The sequence below is a fragment of the Grus americana genome, chromosome 9, assembly GCF_028858705.1.
Source record: "Grus americana isolate bGruAme1 chromosome 9, bGruAme1.mat, whole genome shotgun sequence".
NCBI lineage: Eukaryota > Metazoa > Chordata > Aves > Gruiformes > Gruidae > Grus > Grus americana.
This window is the reverse complement of record NC_072860.1, coordinates 14,039,870-14,056,030: the sequence shown is the minus strand read 5'-3', so window position 1 is coordinate 14,056,030 and position 16,161 is coordinate 14,039,870. Positions and strand designations below refer to the sequence as shown.

The 16,161-nt window shown below is 39.4% G+C and overlaps 1 long non-coding RNA gene across 1 annotated transcript in view; it reads left to right on the top strand.

The window, feature by feature from the left end:
- The first annotated feature begins 1,866 nt into the window (after positions 1 to 1,866).
- The window catches only part of LOC129210297 (uncharacterized), a 34,417-nt gene continuing 20,122 nt past the window's right edge, over positions 1,867 to 16,161 (top strand). Inside the window, exons 1-3 of the long non-coding RNA XR_008578367.1 lie at positions 1,867 to 1,972; positions 3,397 to 3,571; positions 12,277 to 12,446. This is a non-coding gene — a long non-coding RNA (uncharacterized LOC129210297). The remainder of the gene's footprint in view (positions 1,973 to 3,396; positions 3,572 to 12,276; positions 12,447 to 16,161) is intronic.

Here is a 16,161-nt window from a genome sequence, read left to right as displayed (position 1 = left end):
ATGATGCTTAAATGACTTCTGCTTTCAGACTGCTCAGAGCATGGGCAGACCCTGCTCTGCTCCAAAAACACAGCAGAGACTTACCTTGTAGTCTGAGGGGAAACAAAAAATGTATTCCTGTGAATTAAAATTCCACATTTTTCCTTTCAAGTAGCCAAGAATCCAAAGAATTCTAGAATCCAGACAGTTCACAGTTTTCTTCCAGAATATAATTTTTCACTTCTCTGGATTTCTGCATTCCTTTATCCAAAAATAGCCAGGGAGCAGGGGAGAAGAGGGAAGAATTTCAGGAAGGAGGGATATACTCATGAAAAACACATAGATAAATATCTGTAAAGCTGGACTACCCCACTTCATAGTACAAGCCAGCTTTTGAGCCAATGGACGTAACAAGCCCAGCTATCCCCTCGGGGAACTATAGGCTGCAAAGTGGAAATGGGCTGTGTGGTTCTATCTGTGCTGGAGTAGTGAGAAGAGAGACATGCCTTGTTTAATAAACATATACTAGAAGTGTGAAAGCTGCAGTAATTTGGTTTCTAAGCCCTACCCACATCTCCATTTCACAAATTGTCTCTTTCATATGGATATAGAGTTGACCTTGCAGGCTTTTAGGCTTCAAGTGAACAGGGTCACTCAGGGCCCAAGCCACCGCTCAACCTCCCCCACACATACCCCAGTTATATCTTTTTACTATCTCTGCTGGACACCGCACCTTTCTGTAATTATAAATGTCTGCTTTCTGTCACTTCAAAGGTTTCCCAGCACTGGGAGTCCTTCTTCAAAGACTTTACATCGCTGAAGAACCTCTGTCATTGACAGGAGGTCCGTCTTTGAAGTTTTTCATGCCATTTATTGATTTCCCCTTTTTAGGATGTTCATATTAGAAAATATTTCACTGTGTTTGAAAATCTGTATATTTTTATGTTGTTGAGGGGCTACCTCTTTGAAGAAACAACACTGTTGCAGCAGTACCTCCGTATGAAGAAATCTGACAGTGTATCTGCTGTATGCTTTATGTCCCTTCAAGCTCTCATTTTTAGAAACTTCCCCTCTTTGTTTCTTTTCTACTTGTAGATACTATTTTAGGCAATTAAGTCAGTGTGAAGCTGTATTACGTATGTGAATAGGCCTAATTTAATGGTCTTATCCGTGTACTTAAAACTTTTCATGTGCTTAATATCCTATTGAATTAGCGATGACAAAGTGAAAATAATAACTTTGAGCAAATTAAAATGATGTATGTGTATTTAAGTGACAACTATTGGGAAGTGTTGTTATACTGTCATTCCCATAAGTCTGAATTTTCTTAAGTTTATACATAAAGGCAACAAAATTCTACAATTTTAAACAGGACGATGACTCGAATACTTTCAGGTAACCATCATTAACTCTTTGCTAAATTGCTAAAAGGATTTGTGTGAGCACCTGCTGTCAGCTTCAGTGCAAACTCAGTCTCTCAGCATAACCTGCGTGGAGGGTGATGTGAGTGGACTTAGCACTGGCGAGTTCATGGAAGCTGTTCTGGCAATTCAGCTGAGGCAAATAATGAACGCCTCATGAGTGGAAAGGTCTTCAATGCTTCAGCTATTTCTGAAGCACTCTCTGATTCTGTTCTAATGGGCAATTTTGATAGCTCACATTTTTGGATACTCAGGTCATACTTGAAGTATCTGACTTTTTTTTTGGGGGGGGGCAGGGGGGTAGTTGGTTGTTTGTGTTGGTTTTTCTTTTCCTTGAGGCTTGACTCCTTTTATTTATTCCAAGGGTGCAGGCTCTTTTTGTATATACCAAGGGGGCTTTTGTTGGTGTTATCTGCAAAATGTCTCTGAAAATTAAGGAAGTTTGGACATTTCAAAGGAAAAATGCCTTAAACCAGCCACCACTTTGCTCGTTTCAACCTTTGACACTATGAAGAGTTTCAAGGTCTTGTCTTCTGAAAATGTTTACCTTGTGAGGTGGCTTCCTGGGTAGGGTAAGTTCACATTGCTCATATATTCTTAAGAGGAAACTTTTGACCTTGGATTACTTCAAAGATCTGACAGATTCTCTCCCTCTCTCCCTCCCCCCCATTTTGTCAGCTCTCCTGTCTTTGCACATAGGTTAATGCAGGCCTTTTGTTCTTCAGGATCAAAAGCTAGTATTGCCTTATTCTTTGTATGCCCTAAAATATCATAGTCTGCTCTGATCCATTGAAAAACAAAGAAAATAACTGCCTGGGGTATATACATGACTGAATAGAACATTCTTGAATAACCATAGTGTGTTTTAGAACAGAAAAGTATTTTCCCCTAGTGATAAGGTTGACTTTAGATACATTTAAAGGCTATCTTCACTGGGAAAGATCGCAGTGGTTCGTTGTGTCTGAGAGATGTGCTGTTAACATGGAGCTGATCTCTGTGTCCATGAGAGATCTGACAGTTCTGTACTCAGAGCACGCATGTGGACTGGCCCTATGTCACGTACACAGTGAATTTTTTGTCATGAGGAAGCATCAGATCTGTCGTGCATGTGGGGTATACGCAGAGAACGCGTTGGCAGTGCTGTGGATACACAGATGAGATGTATGGTATATGTTTTGCAGGGCCATCCTGCCTACCCCATGTTCTGTATTCCTGTGCTGTAGAGGCAAGCACGGCAGAGCAGGCACTGCCCAAAAAGTCCATTTTTCTAGGAAACTACAGTTGGGCTGCGTGACACAGGAACTGCTGATGGGTGAATGACTGAAGTTGTAGATTTACCCAAAACTCATTGCAAAAGTATATGTATTGCTAAAATGTTTAGAGCTGTCAGGTATATTTAAAGGAATACATGGCTTTGAAAATGCAGAAAGATATGTTTTATTATTCATACAATACCTGGGCAAACAGCCAAATATTTCTGTCCCTTTTTTTTTTTTTCCCCCACAAAGTTTTATCAGATCTGTTTAAAGCTTTAGTATGGCAAAACCTCTGCAAAACTGACTGATGTGGTGATAAGTGGCACGGAGTACCCACATACGTGCATGTCATGAGGATAATCAAAAACGAGCCTCAGGCAGACACCCTGAAGTTAATGTCCTTATACTGCAGCAAATATGATCCAAGTCTGCAATCCATGGCTGCAACACTCCTATTTAGATTCATGATATCACGGTCTCACATTCCTCTTGTGATATGAAAAAATTATAAAGTTACTGATGGATTTTCAGTTTATGCAGAAGCCATCTTCCTTTTTGGGTGTTACTTACAATGACTGAAGTAATAAATTCTAAAGTATGTTGGTAAATTAAAAATCCAATTCCTCTGCTGGAGCCAGGCAATCTACAGAAGGAAGCATGTATCATTGTGTTATTAGCATAAGTTAATTCAGGCTAAGAAGCTGACGTTGCCTAGACTAAATACATTTTACCTTTTATAGGGGTCGCACCAAGAGAATATCCTGACTTCGTGCTCAGAGGCAGGAGGTTACAGTTCTCCACAGATTCTTTAAGTGCTTCATATCTCCACAGGCTTAATTTGGCAGCTTCTGCTGAAAATATCTACAAAGTTGCTGTTTCTGAAGTTATCCTGATTTCAAACTCTGCTTTACTAAGGTAACAGACTGACTTCTTTTGTAGCCATCTGGAGCTGACTTCTGTTGTTCCTATACCAAGTTCAGCTGACACTGTGGTAGACAGGGAAATGTTAACTTCTCATCTCCTTGTACGTGTTTGTCGTGTTCCAGCTGAGACTTCCCTACCTACATTTTCTGAAATATTCTAAAATAGTTTGCCGAAGTATGGAATTGTTACTGGTTTACTGCTACTCTTCCTAATTAAAATTATCCATAATACTTGATAAGACCTTTACTCCTTTTGTGTTTCCATCTGGAGCCAAAAGGACTCTTCCCACTTCTATTAATTTTCTGGGCGTGTGTAGTGCAGAAGTGCTTGCTACCACTATATAAAAGAAATGACCAGTCCTTGCTGTCATATCAATCTTTTTATAAGCTTTGATGACACTAGCTTTTAACAAAGGAGGAAATTTATGTAAATGAGATTAGTATATTTTTCCTTCTAGTGAGTTGTCATTAACATGTCTTGAATATTAAGGAAAGAGAGGAAGGGAAAAAAGTTTGGGGTATATTATTTCTCTCATATGTTTACAGTTTGCATAGAATAATTATCTAAAGGATGGCTGCTTGTAGTGCTCTTCTCTGTGCATCATTAATGATACTTCTTTCCTTGTCACTAGATTTAAACTGTAGCATTGTAAGACAAACATCCTCCTTCAGCTGCTTCCATTATACTGCATACTATTATAAAATGAAAGGGGACTGTTGTACTTTATCTCTTTTTATATTATAAAAATAATGAAGAGGATAATTATCAAGGCTGTAGTGCAATTTCATGGCATTGCTGTCAGTTACAAACTGCTTGAGCTGCATTCCTTTGGTATAAAATGTCAAGAAAACCCCATGATTGAAATACAGTCATCTAATTAATTTCTCTCTATTATTACTTTCATGGGCTGTGTCTGTGCAGAATACTCGCTGATGGTTAATAAAAAGAGAATGAAATGTAGACAGTCCAGTTTTAGCTTTTAAGTTCTGAGTATCTTTCCATGCCCAACCTTTCATTGCGCTGATAAACACAAATTAGCAGACTTTAAAAATAAATAAAAAAAGGCTGAAACTTTGTCTGGCAATCTGTGCAGAGCCTTTGCTGAGTGTCTGGTTTATTATCTCTCTCTCCACTAATTCAGTTCAAAGCTGAGTGTTTATATTTGAAACCCTACTGGTATTGCCAGTTTCTTGATGTGCACCATTTCTACCACAGCGTACTGGGTTGTCTGAAGCCCTCTGCCTTCTTTATACCGCTGGACCTTAACGTTTGTTACTTCGTGTAATCCTAGAGATATCACTAGGCCTATATACGCCAATAGGAACGGTGCTGTTTGTATGAATACCAGCCACTTTCCTCATTTTTGCTCACTGAAATTGCATTAGTAAAAATGCCAAGAGATATCTGCATCCAGATTTATCACCTTTTTTTTTTTCTTAACATTAAAAAGCAAGCTGTTTATATGTTAGCAGTGGGTGGTGGCTAGCTCCAGCCTGAAGGTGGTCACTTGCTTCTCTTGCTATTAAGAAATGCCAGTGCAATCTGTGCAGGTTTGTGCAAAGAACTGAGAGCATGGACACCGTATACGTAGAAGCTAAAAGAAGGGCTGCAGTTCTTATTTGGAGGGAAACATCTGGAATACAAGTACAGCCCTGCTGGGTAGCCCTGTAACTTACTCAGTGATTACCATTTGCAGAACCAGTTTCTGTGTCAGAGTGCAGCTGTGCTGCATGAAGATGTGGGACATCCAATTGACTTCTGCAAGCCCAGTGTCCCACGCGAGCTGAAGCTTACTTGTTTTGGTACTGACAGCTGCAAAAGTTCGAATTTACGCTGTAGCTCCATTAAGAAATGTGAGAGTTCCCCCTTTTCACAAATAACAGAGGTTGTCCTAAACTTTGTCCAAAAATTGTAAATCTCTTTTTCTCCTGCTCAGTCAAGCTGGGTGCCATAATACTAGAGTTCCCCTACCAAGACCATTAAGATGTATTTTATTATCACAATTTTGAGCATCTCATGGTATCTTGTGCAAGAGATTAGTCCTATTCATATGGTGGGGATCTGTTTTATGCAAGGGTATTTTGAGTTGCAGGGGAATTAAATAACTTGCCCAAAACCATGGGAAAAGGCTGAGGCAAAAGTGTCCTTAGCACTTAGATCACAAATTAGAGTTTGAACATGTGCATGTTCCTTTGTGCTCACACTTTGCTCATTTTAGGGCATTAAAAGTCAAACCCAAAATGATTTTGGGTGAAAGTGTGGTCCCTTTGGAACTGATGGTAGTTTTTACAGAACTTAGGGAGGCCAGGGTTTTAGATGTGATAGATTGGCATTTTACTGTAACAACACTAGTTAATGCAATACACTCAATAGGGAAATTGTCCTGTGTTCTGCTTTTGTCTTTTGTTTGAACTAATGCTATCAAAATGTTCTAGCAAAGTATTCTGGACATTTTGAGGGTGAAGACTCATGTTTCAAAACCGATGGCACCCTTCCCCAGTTTTATGCTAGACCAGATGTTCTTACTAAACTTCTTGCCATTTTGCATTTCTTGTTTTTAAGAGAAATCATAGTTTTTCAAAATCCCCCGCAAAAGTTCATTAGCATTGATAAGTTCTGCTTTCCACACATGACACTGCCTCCTGCAGGCTAAGCTATAAGTACCCAATATAATTAAGGCAGACCATAAATAATGAATATACCTATCAAGGCTTTGCAGGATTGCTTGTGATGTGAACATAAAACATTCTGAGAATAGGAGAGGCAATTGCTTGGTATCGGCTGTTTAATTGTCTGATTTACAGAGAGGGAGTTGAGCCTGGGTTTGGGCCATGTAGGACATTAGTTATTTCTGGAGGTTTATGCCTGAATGAGTTTAAGTCCAGTCTGGGATAGACATTTGTGCAAAGAAATCAAATGTTGTTTTTGTTCCTCTGCTGATGTTGCTGCTGTGCTGCAAATCCTCCGAGTTCTTCTGAAATCACTGAAATAGCCGGCTGTGTACCTAGAATGGTTGGCAGCGTGGCAGGGAGCTGCTGCCAGGTATTCCTGGTACGTTTGGCAGCTCAAATGAGGAATGAGTTAATATCTTTTTCCAGGGCTCAGTGTTGCATTTAAGCAGAACCCTGCGCTGGAGGGAGCCGCATCCCTTCAGTCATATTGCCTCAAGGAATCATGTCTCAAAATGCAGAAGCCCTACTAGGTGTCCTGGCAGCACAAAGAAGTTGTCCCTTTGCTGCTCCACTTCAGGGGATGAAAAATCTCTCTGTTAGTATAGTCAGCCAGTTCTGGTAGCCAAAATATTGGGTGAATTTCAGCCACGGTCCTGTTTTTTCCTTGCCTCTTCTGTCCTTGTGCATTGTGTGCAGTAGTAGAAGGGCGTAACAATGGAGCTTGATCCATTCCTATTTTCTGTTGGTAATAAATCTATGGGACATGTGGATATCAGCTGGTCTTCAATTTGGACTGTGCAAAGAATAGTGAAAAGTACTAGATGTCGATTAGAAGAACATAATTTTACAATATCATTTTCTTGTTAGATCCATAAGTGAAAATGATGGTGCATACAAGTAGCTATTTTATTTCCTTTTTATTTCACATGTGGTCCATTTAGTCCAGTGACTGGGAGGAACAAGAAGCACCTGCTTCAGAGGAAAGTAAAATAACTCTGCCATCAATAGTTACAGGATAATCTGTCCTCAGAGAATGCTTTTCTCTTACATTTCAGAGACAGAACTGGGATTCCTGTATGAAGTTTATATCTTTCCCAAACTTCTTATTGTCACAGTCTAGAGGTATCTTCATGTTGCATCTGTCACGTTCAACAAAAATTTCACAACAGATTGTGAGAGAGTGACTTGAACCATCCAGTTTTCTAAAGGCCAAAATGTTTCTCTTGGTCAGAGTAGTGAATGCCTGGAGCCACACTATTGCAGTCGCTTGAGTTACTCTTTGACAGTGATGATATGGAGGAAAACTGGTGTCCAAAGACACTGCTTACTCTTGAGTGGTGGGAAAAAAAATTAAAAAGCCCCTAATGGCAATAGGGAAGTCTGAAGCCCTTCTAAATCTTAGGCATGGAGCTAGGTTTTGGTAAGAAACTCAAAAAGGAAAGGAGTCGAGCTTGTAAATGGAGATTACATTAGGGTCTGATTTGAAAGTGCATTTGGAAATTCACTATGTAGCCTATCATAAAACAAATCCCAAAATCAGTGAGGTTATATGGTGTGGTTCCCTGATTTGAGCATGGTATGGTGTTTCCAGATGACTGTTCTGCGTATCGTGCTTTGCCAAGCTCATTTTGTATGATCTTCAGTGTGTTACAGGCTTAAAGTGCTTGGTCATTATTTTTATCTCAGGGAGTCTGTTGATTTTATGATCTGCATTCCCCTTATGAACTCTCCAAGTCTAATTTCCTTGCTTACCTTCAACTGAGGCATTTCATAGTTATACAAATATGTGTTTATCTCTTTCTCTGCTTGAGGCTGTTCCAAACTGCCAGGATCTCATGGAGGACTAATTTCAGTAATGTGTAACACTCCGAATGCATCTGCAAAGGTGGCAAGGGATAGAACACAGAAAGTACTCCGTAATACTTTGGGAAGGGAATACCAGTGAAGAACAGGGACAAGAATTTCAAGCAAAGCCAAAGATTTGCCAAATCTGACAAATTCAGCATAAATTTATAGACACTCTGTCCTCCTGACATGAAAAGCTGGTTATTTTCAGGACTTGCTCTGGATATGTAATTTATAACAAAAGTCACTGACTAAATGGCTCTCCTGGATCTATTTAACTTTCTTCTGATCTCAGCTTACAGAGTGATCCTCTTTGTGGATTTGTCCATTTTGTTAATTCTGTTTTACTTTTTCCCTGAAACTGGGGGCTTTTACTTTCAGATGCCATTAAATGCCTTTCCTTGAGAATGTTGGCTGCTTTCAGTGTACCATTGGATCCAATAGCTGATACCCTAGCTCACCATCTGGCAGTAGATTTTTCCTGCCCTTGTTCATGAAAGAATAGTTTGTCAAGAATGAAAACAAAAAGAAAGAATTTGATGTGTTATGGATAGCTTTTCTGGAATCTCCATGTGAGCAACTGGCGAGACAGCTGATCTGGTTTTGTTTATATTGTTTTGGAACAATCTCTAAGTATCATTTAGTTCTCTTATTATTTAGGACCACTTTAGACAAGTAAATAATCCCTTTGACCTCAGTGAGACAATTAAAATGAGTGGGTAGTATTTGGCTTTGGATTACTAGGTGCTGGAATGGGTAAGAACAAAGCAGCAGCAGGTTTTCCCTCTCTTCCATACATACATACATACATGGAGTGCTTAACAAAAAAACCAAAAACAAACAAACAAAAAATAGTAAAAATAGAAAATGCCATGGCTTACTCTTGGTGGACCAGAAGTTATTTGTAGTGTAAAACCAAAGTCAATGCCTTTCTTCACTCAGGAACCTTTACTGCTTTGTATTTTTGTCTTTGCTGTTTGTGATGCAATGGTCAGTAAACCAGCTATAGCTTGTAATTTCTGTAATCTAAATGTTTTGATGTACACTTAAAATGTGTAAATGTATGTAAATGTGTACATGTACACTGTACATGTGTACCGAAAGGAAAGAAGCAGCAATTGAAAACGGTGGGGCAAAGTTTGAGTATAAAGGTAAGGATAGATATAAGGAGGGGTGTCATCACATAGCTTTCATTTTGAAATTATTGTTGTGTTGAAAAAGAAATGAGAATGATCCAGTACTAGAGCAACAGGATGGTGAAATTATCCAAACATTTGAATTTCCAGCATGCCTTCATACAGTGGTAAAGCCCATATCCGGAGCCTGTATTCTCACTTTAATGATTATGACAATAAGATCAAGAAATCTGATATGAAACTTCCTCATAAGAATGACTTTAAGAGCACAGCACTGGCTGTGGGATGGCTGCAGATGGGGAAGTATGTCTCTCCAAGTTCAGCATTGTTTTAATGCTAAACATGTTTCTTCTCTCGTCTGCCTCACTCAGCTGTATCGTCTGTGCCACTATGCTAGAGTTGGCCTTAATAACTACAAATAAAATAAAATTAGACCCTTGCCTTTAGAATCTGAGATAACTGTAAAACTGAAATGTAGCTGCGTGGCTCTTACCCAACCTATTGGAAATGAAAAAGGGACATTTTAAAATTTCTTCTTAGTATTTCCACTCTGATTCTAATCAAAAGCTTGAAGATAGAAGAATGTTGGGGGTGGGGGTTTGGTCCCAGATGGTTTGAAACATTAAGAAATACAAGGCTGGAGTCTGGCATTGCTGCAGTCCAGGTAAACCAGCAGGAGCTATTGTAATACAGTGAGGAGGATTCAATAAATCTGAAACTGTTACAGCAGCAGTGGGGTACTTTCCACATAATTCTCATTTCTTTGGGAACAATTTTGTAATTGAAAGTATTTATTTATAAAGTAACTGGCAGAAGGAAGTAAAAGTGGCAGTGTTTTCAGTTCTTAACTAGTAATCATAATCTAGTTCAATTCAGGGTAGAACAGCTACAGTAGCAGAAGAGAAACACAAGATAATAACAGTCTGAGCTGAGAACACTGAACATCTTGTATTTATAATTGCATCCATCTTGTAAATGAACAGAAACTTTAATTGAGGAAAAACATTATGGGAATCACTAGCAAAAAAAAAAAAGCTGTCTTATGAGCCTTAAATAGACAAATGTTATTTGTCACAAATCAAATTTGTTCTACTAGTTTGGTAAAGTGAAAATAAATCCATCAGCAGAGCTTTTTGGAGCTACAGATGTGTTGTGTATGCCAGTATTTTCTTCTGGTAAGGAGCTATTTAATAACAATTTTTCTGTGCAGAATTCTGGGTTTATGATATAATAAAAATTAATGTAATTTAGTCTATTTTCAACATATTACAGAAAATTTTATTAGTAGTATATTTGGAGCAGTTATTGGTTAACAGTGTATCTTGGGTTAAATAAACTTCAAGATCAAAGGCTGAGGAATTGATAGCAAAATAATACTGTGAGAAGGGGCTGAATGCTTCAAGACGATGAATGTCTTTTGAGAAATATCGGATGACTACCTAGATCCTAGCCAGGCAGAGGAGAGATTGGTAAAACCTTAGAAAATGGTCCCATGACCATTGCAAATGTTATTGAAAATAGATGCTAAGCAATGATGCCACTTATTTTGAAATATATCCCAAATTGCATTTGATTTCCCTCTAGTGAGACAGAGGCAGAGGATGGACAGTGAAACAGTGCAACGTGTATGAAACATGGAAGTGGAAAAGAGTATTTTTTTATTGCATGTAAATATCCAGTTTCACAAAGTAGGATATTATACAGCCTTGTTATCTGAGCATTGTATTTCTCAAATATTGGGCCAAATTGTGAGAAAAAGGGGTTTATCCCCTTGTTCCAGTCAGTTATTCTGCCACTCCCTGAGCAGAAAGGAGGATACTGGTTCTTCAGATATGGTTAAACCCCCCTTAATAAAATGTAAAGATTAACAAAAAAACCCCAAAAACCAGAAATAGAGATTTGAGTCTGCCTCTGCAAGTTGATATGCTGGGCTGCTGAAAGGAGAGCAGTAGGGAGACTATTGTATTGGGACTCTCCTCCCAGTTTAGTAAGATCTGACACTACCGTTTCCATCCTTCATTTTAAAAAGATTTTAACAGTGTTGTGGGGTCACTGTCTAAGCATATTGGTCTTCAGTTTAATTGCATTGCAGCACAAAAAAAACCTGCTAGATCAGTGGTGTTTCTAAACACATAGACTGGATAAAGCTACCTCATCAAATTAGCTAATTATACTATATGCTCATCCAATTTCAGCATTTCACACTTTGCAAAAGAGTGGGCAAAGTCTCATCTACCATGTCAGCCTCTATATGCTACAATCATTAAATCCAGTAATAAGCTTGGATGCAAATGTGGCTAAAATAATTTTCTAAAGAAAAAGCTCCTAAAGGAAGAGCTTATTCATTGCCATACAACTGAATCCTGTTTTCACAACTCCTCTATGTATTCACTTACTTTAACAAACCAGCCTGAATGATGGGAGAATCGGAACTTATCTATAATTTGATTTGTTCCTGGAGTCCGGGGGTACAGCTTTTCCAACAGCACGGATTACGTCCTTTTTACACATGGAAATTGAGCAGAGGAGCACAAGCAATTTCACAATAGCTCCCCTTGTGGACAAAGTGCTTTGGAATAAAAGATACTTTAGTCTGGAATAATTAGCGCACTGATTATTCTAGAACAGAATAAGTGCGCTAATTATTCCTACAGTGTCCACACAGGGACAAACAGAAAGCTATTGAAGAATGGCTTATTCTGCAATAGCTATTTTGGTCCATTTCCTCATATAGGCAAATCCTACTGGTGTTGTCAGCAGGTAATGAGCGTATAGATGGAGAATGTGGATGTATTGCATTAATGATCTCTTCCCATTAGTGTTTCTTTGTGGTTCACTTTTGTTCGCTTGCAGAGTTAATTGCTTAAAACTCCCTCTTAAATCAGACACATTTCTAATCCTAACTTCCCAGTTCTTACACAGAGACCCTCCAAACTCTTTTGCGGGTGACCCAACACCAGCCAGCTGAGCAAATCAATGCTCATATCTAACTGTTTAAGTAAAATTGTTGGTTTTGACTGGAATGTATTTGTTTTTCTGCTAGGTGTTAAAGGTTATACTGCATTGAAGACCATTTACATATTTTCCCCAAGATCACTTTGCAAAATAGTTTTGAAATCATTTGAAAAGCTACTGGAAAATTCACCTGTGTGATTATTGTTTCAAGAAGACATAAGATCCGTCTATGTGGAGAGCTGTGGTGCTGGTGGAAGGGTAAGAGAATGGTCCATTAGATCCCAGACTATATTTCTCCCTGATATTAAATTAACACTCAATATTTAGGCAATACTTCGTATCTTTAGTTCTAAACTAAGCACATTTTCACCCAGGTCACATAACCATTGGTATCGATACTCTTATCTTTGGCTTACTCTGCGTGTGCCCTTTTACATTTAGAAAAGGGTTTCAAAAGAACGTTTCCCTCAGTTACTAAATTTCCCTACTGAATTACTACATTCCCAGTTAAAATCAGGTTTCACTCTGCATAACCTTCTTTTTCTAATACTGTGTCATAAAACCGTAATTTAGGCGATGCTAGCTCGCAAACATGAGTTAGCAATATGCCCATACTATGATTTCAAGAGAGCAAATTCTCTTGTCACTGGTGAAGTGCAGCCTCTCAAATGAGATGGTATGTGATATTTAGAAATCTGTTTGCATGTTAAGAGAGTGGGAAATGCTAGGAATAATTTTTTCGTCCCTCCGCTCTTACTGTGCAGTTCTGCTTCTCCTTCCTTTGTGCAAGTAACAGTGGAACAGGATGCAGATGGGTCCATAACTGGAAACATTCTAAAAATACTCTATTGGTGCCAAACACTGGAAAAAAAACTTATTTCTCTTCATTTAGAGGTAGAGAAATGAACTTTTTGGTTCAATAGCAATTCAGGCAAAACTATTCTTTTATGACTCTGGTCATCTGAATAAAACACTATACCATAGCAATATAATGTCTTAAGGATACAATGCCACTTTTTCACTAAAACTTAAGATGTTATACATGTTTGCAGCTGCAAAACTACTCATAGTTTGTCCAGCTGAAATAACATTCTGAAATACAGCAAACCAACAGATTCTCTCGTGAACTGCCTCCTCTGATTTGCAAGGGTAAACAGAACCTCAAACAACTGGAGGTTGGCTCGTATTGCATCCAGGCAATTTAGGGACCCGTCCTGATCTTTTGTACTCTCTCTTTCCCTCCAAATCCTTTATGACGCTCGAGGAACAATCACTTTCTATATTTTTGTCCATGACACGTACTCAAGCCCAATCTAGGCTCGTGTGTAGGTTTAGGCTTTCTCTGTAGAACCTCACCAAGTGATATGGAAGAATTTTGCAGTTCCCTGTGCAGAGTCACATGTATCAGGAATTTTAAGGGATGAGATCCTCACTGTGTTTGGGGCAGCCCACGCAAAAAAGGGAGCTGATTTTACGCTTCTCCTGTAGGATTTTGCTGTATGACATTTTGTGTCCCAAAGTACAATATATGCTATAACTTGATCCAGGTACTTAAAAGATTGGAGATAGGAGTGTTTAGATGGTAGTGCAGCAGGGACGAGAGAACAGAAAGTGGCTGACAGGAGGAGGAAGGGAAAAACGCATCCTCATTATTTATAATGTAGAGAAAAGCTGCAAATTTAATCCTGTGTTTCCTATCCTATGTGTTCTCTTTATATTGCCCTCCAAGTGCAAAAATGTTTATAGTTGGGTCCCATCTTGGAAAAGAGATGGGAGTCTGACTCTGTGCGATATTCATAGGTGTGAAGCTATCTTCACACATGCCTCATAGGCATGAAGCCCTACCAAGCAGTCATGGGAACATTTTCCCACTCCACTTTCTTGGTAGCTTTACACGTTTTTATACAATCAGGCCGTAGGGTTTCACAGATTCCTCCTTCACAATGCTGCTGAGCTCAGCAGTGCTGTTTTGTTCTGCATGAGTTTTAACTTGGAGAGAGGGAGGCTGCAGAACAGAAACAAAAGTAACTTAGAGCATCATGAGCCTTGTGGGAAACTTCCTTCTAAAGAGTTGTGAATGATCAAAAAATCAGAAGTCTGCTTTACCTACCTAATGATCTGTAGAGTCTGGAACTACAGAACAGAGGGGATTTTCTCTTTGCAGAACAGAAACTTTTATTTTAAGTTGTAAAAGCTCTGGATCTGCTGCTTTCCTGTGGGCATCACTGGTAGGCATTCCAATGGTGCCTTTCTTTGGAATTTATAAAGTTTGTACTACTCTTTAAAATAATTTCTCTAACAGTTATGGAAATTAAATGTGTAGGGGCTTGGTTGTTTGGGGGTTTTCTTGGTGTGTGGTTTGTTTTTTTTTAAAAAGGAAAAATCTATTCTGGAATGAGCAGAGAGAAGTGACATTATGCAGCTCAGGGAATGTGGACCTCATCCAACTTAGGTAACCAGTTGTTTGGGTTTTGACAGATCCACAAATTTAAAGCAAGGCAGGGTCAGATGTTCATAAATTATTATCATCATATTTTCACAGAGATTCTCAAGATCTTTGTGAAAAACTTACCATGAAATGTGCATTCACTAGGCATCTGTCATCATTCTCACTGAACAAATGCTGATGTTTTAGCTTATTACGGAGTTGGCTGATTTTTTTTACCTGGTTTCAATAGAGATCCCATTACCTGAGCCTAGAAATAAAATGAGGGGGAAAAAAATATTGGATATATTTTATGTTAGCTGGTGAGTATAATTTGAATCCTCCCAGGCTTTGAGCTCCATTGCTGAACACGTTTGCTGCTTTGCCGCGGTAGTTCCATCTCTTGGGAAATGAACGTGCCCTCTTGAGTTGCCCGTGTGCTGGGCAAGGAGCAGCGAGCCAGCGTGCTGCCGCCCCGGAGCGGTGCTTCCAGGGACAACCAGCGCTCCCCGCTCTGCGCCACTGCGGCTGCACGCGACGTACAGGCAGGAGGACAGACTCCAGATATGGAGGTCAAAGACTCTGGTTCCGTGAGGGTCACCACCACAAACTTCTGTGGGCACAGGCATGCGATTTTTACATCTCTGAGACTCAGTTTCCCAATCTATAAAATAAGAAACATACCTGGAGTGTATTCAGAACAGCTGCAGTAGTTTGCTTCCTCTCAGCTATTCATTAACCTCAGCTAAAACGTGTATCTGGCATGGGAACAGCCCCAATTCAGCTCAGGGCGAAGGCAAGCAGGCCGGCTTAAACCATCTCCAGCAGTTTTAGCAGACTGACAGCAGTGCTGAAAGCTAATCCCGTTGACTCTGCCCTGCTGTGGGCTGGGAAGTACCACAGCTCAGATGACAAGCTGATAGGGGATATTTTTTACTATAGCTGTTTGTGCTGCCCGGAAATACACTCTGGGAGCGTTTATATGGATCCCTCTGGAACTTGTCATAAAACAAGGTGAGACAGTATCAGGAAGGCTAAGAAAGCCTGACCCAATACAAAAATGGTAGTAAACAGTACTAACACATCCTAGTGCTTTTCTTAATTTGTCTAATTCAAAGATCTCTTTTTTTGGAGTTAGATTTAGATCATTTAAATTCATAGCTTTAGGTCAGAGCTATGAACAGTTCTCTTTGTTTTCAGGCAAAATTATTTGTGTTTGTATTTTTGGGGCAGCACTTCTTGCTTATTATCCAAACTAAAGAGCCAGATTCCGCTTTAAATTGCATTAGCTTAGACTTAGAAGGATTCTGCCGAAGCCAGTGCAGTTGCTCCGGATTTACACTGGTGCAAACACGTGCTGAAGTCAGCTCATAAATAACTTAGATTTGTGTGATATTTTCTGAGGAGTTCAATGGTATCATAGTCTACATCTACACTAGAAACCTGGGAGCCTGTCCTTGGCCACATCCCAGCTTCTCACTGGAGCAAGACCTTGGCATTCACCAGCCTTTCTCCCCTCCTTTTCCTTGGAAGGGAAAGCTGGGGAAT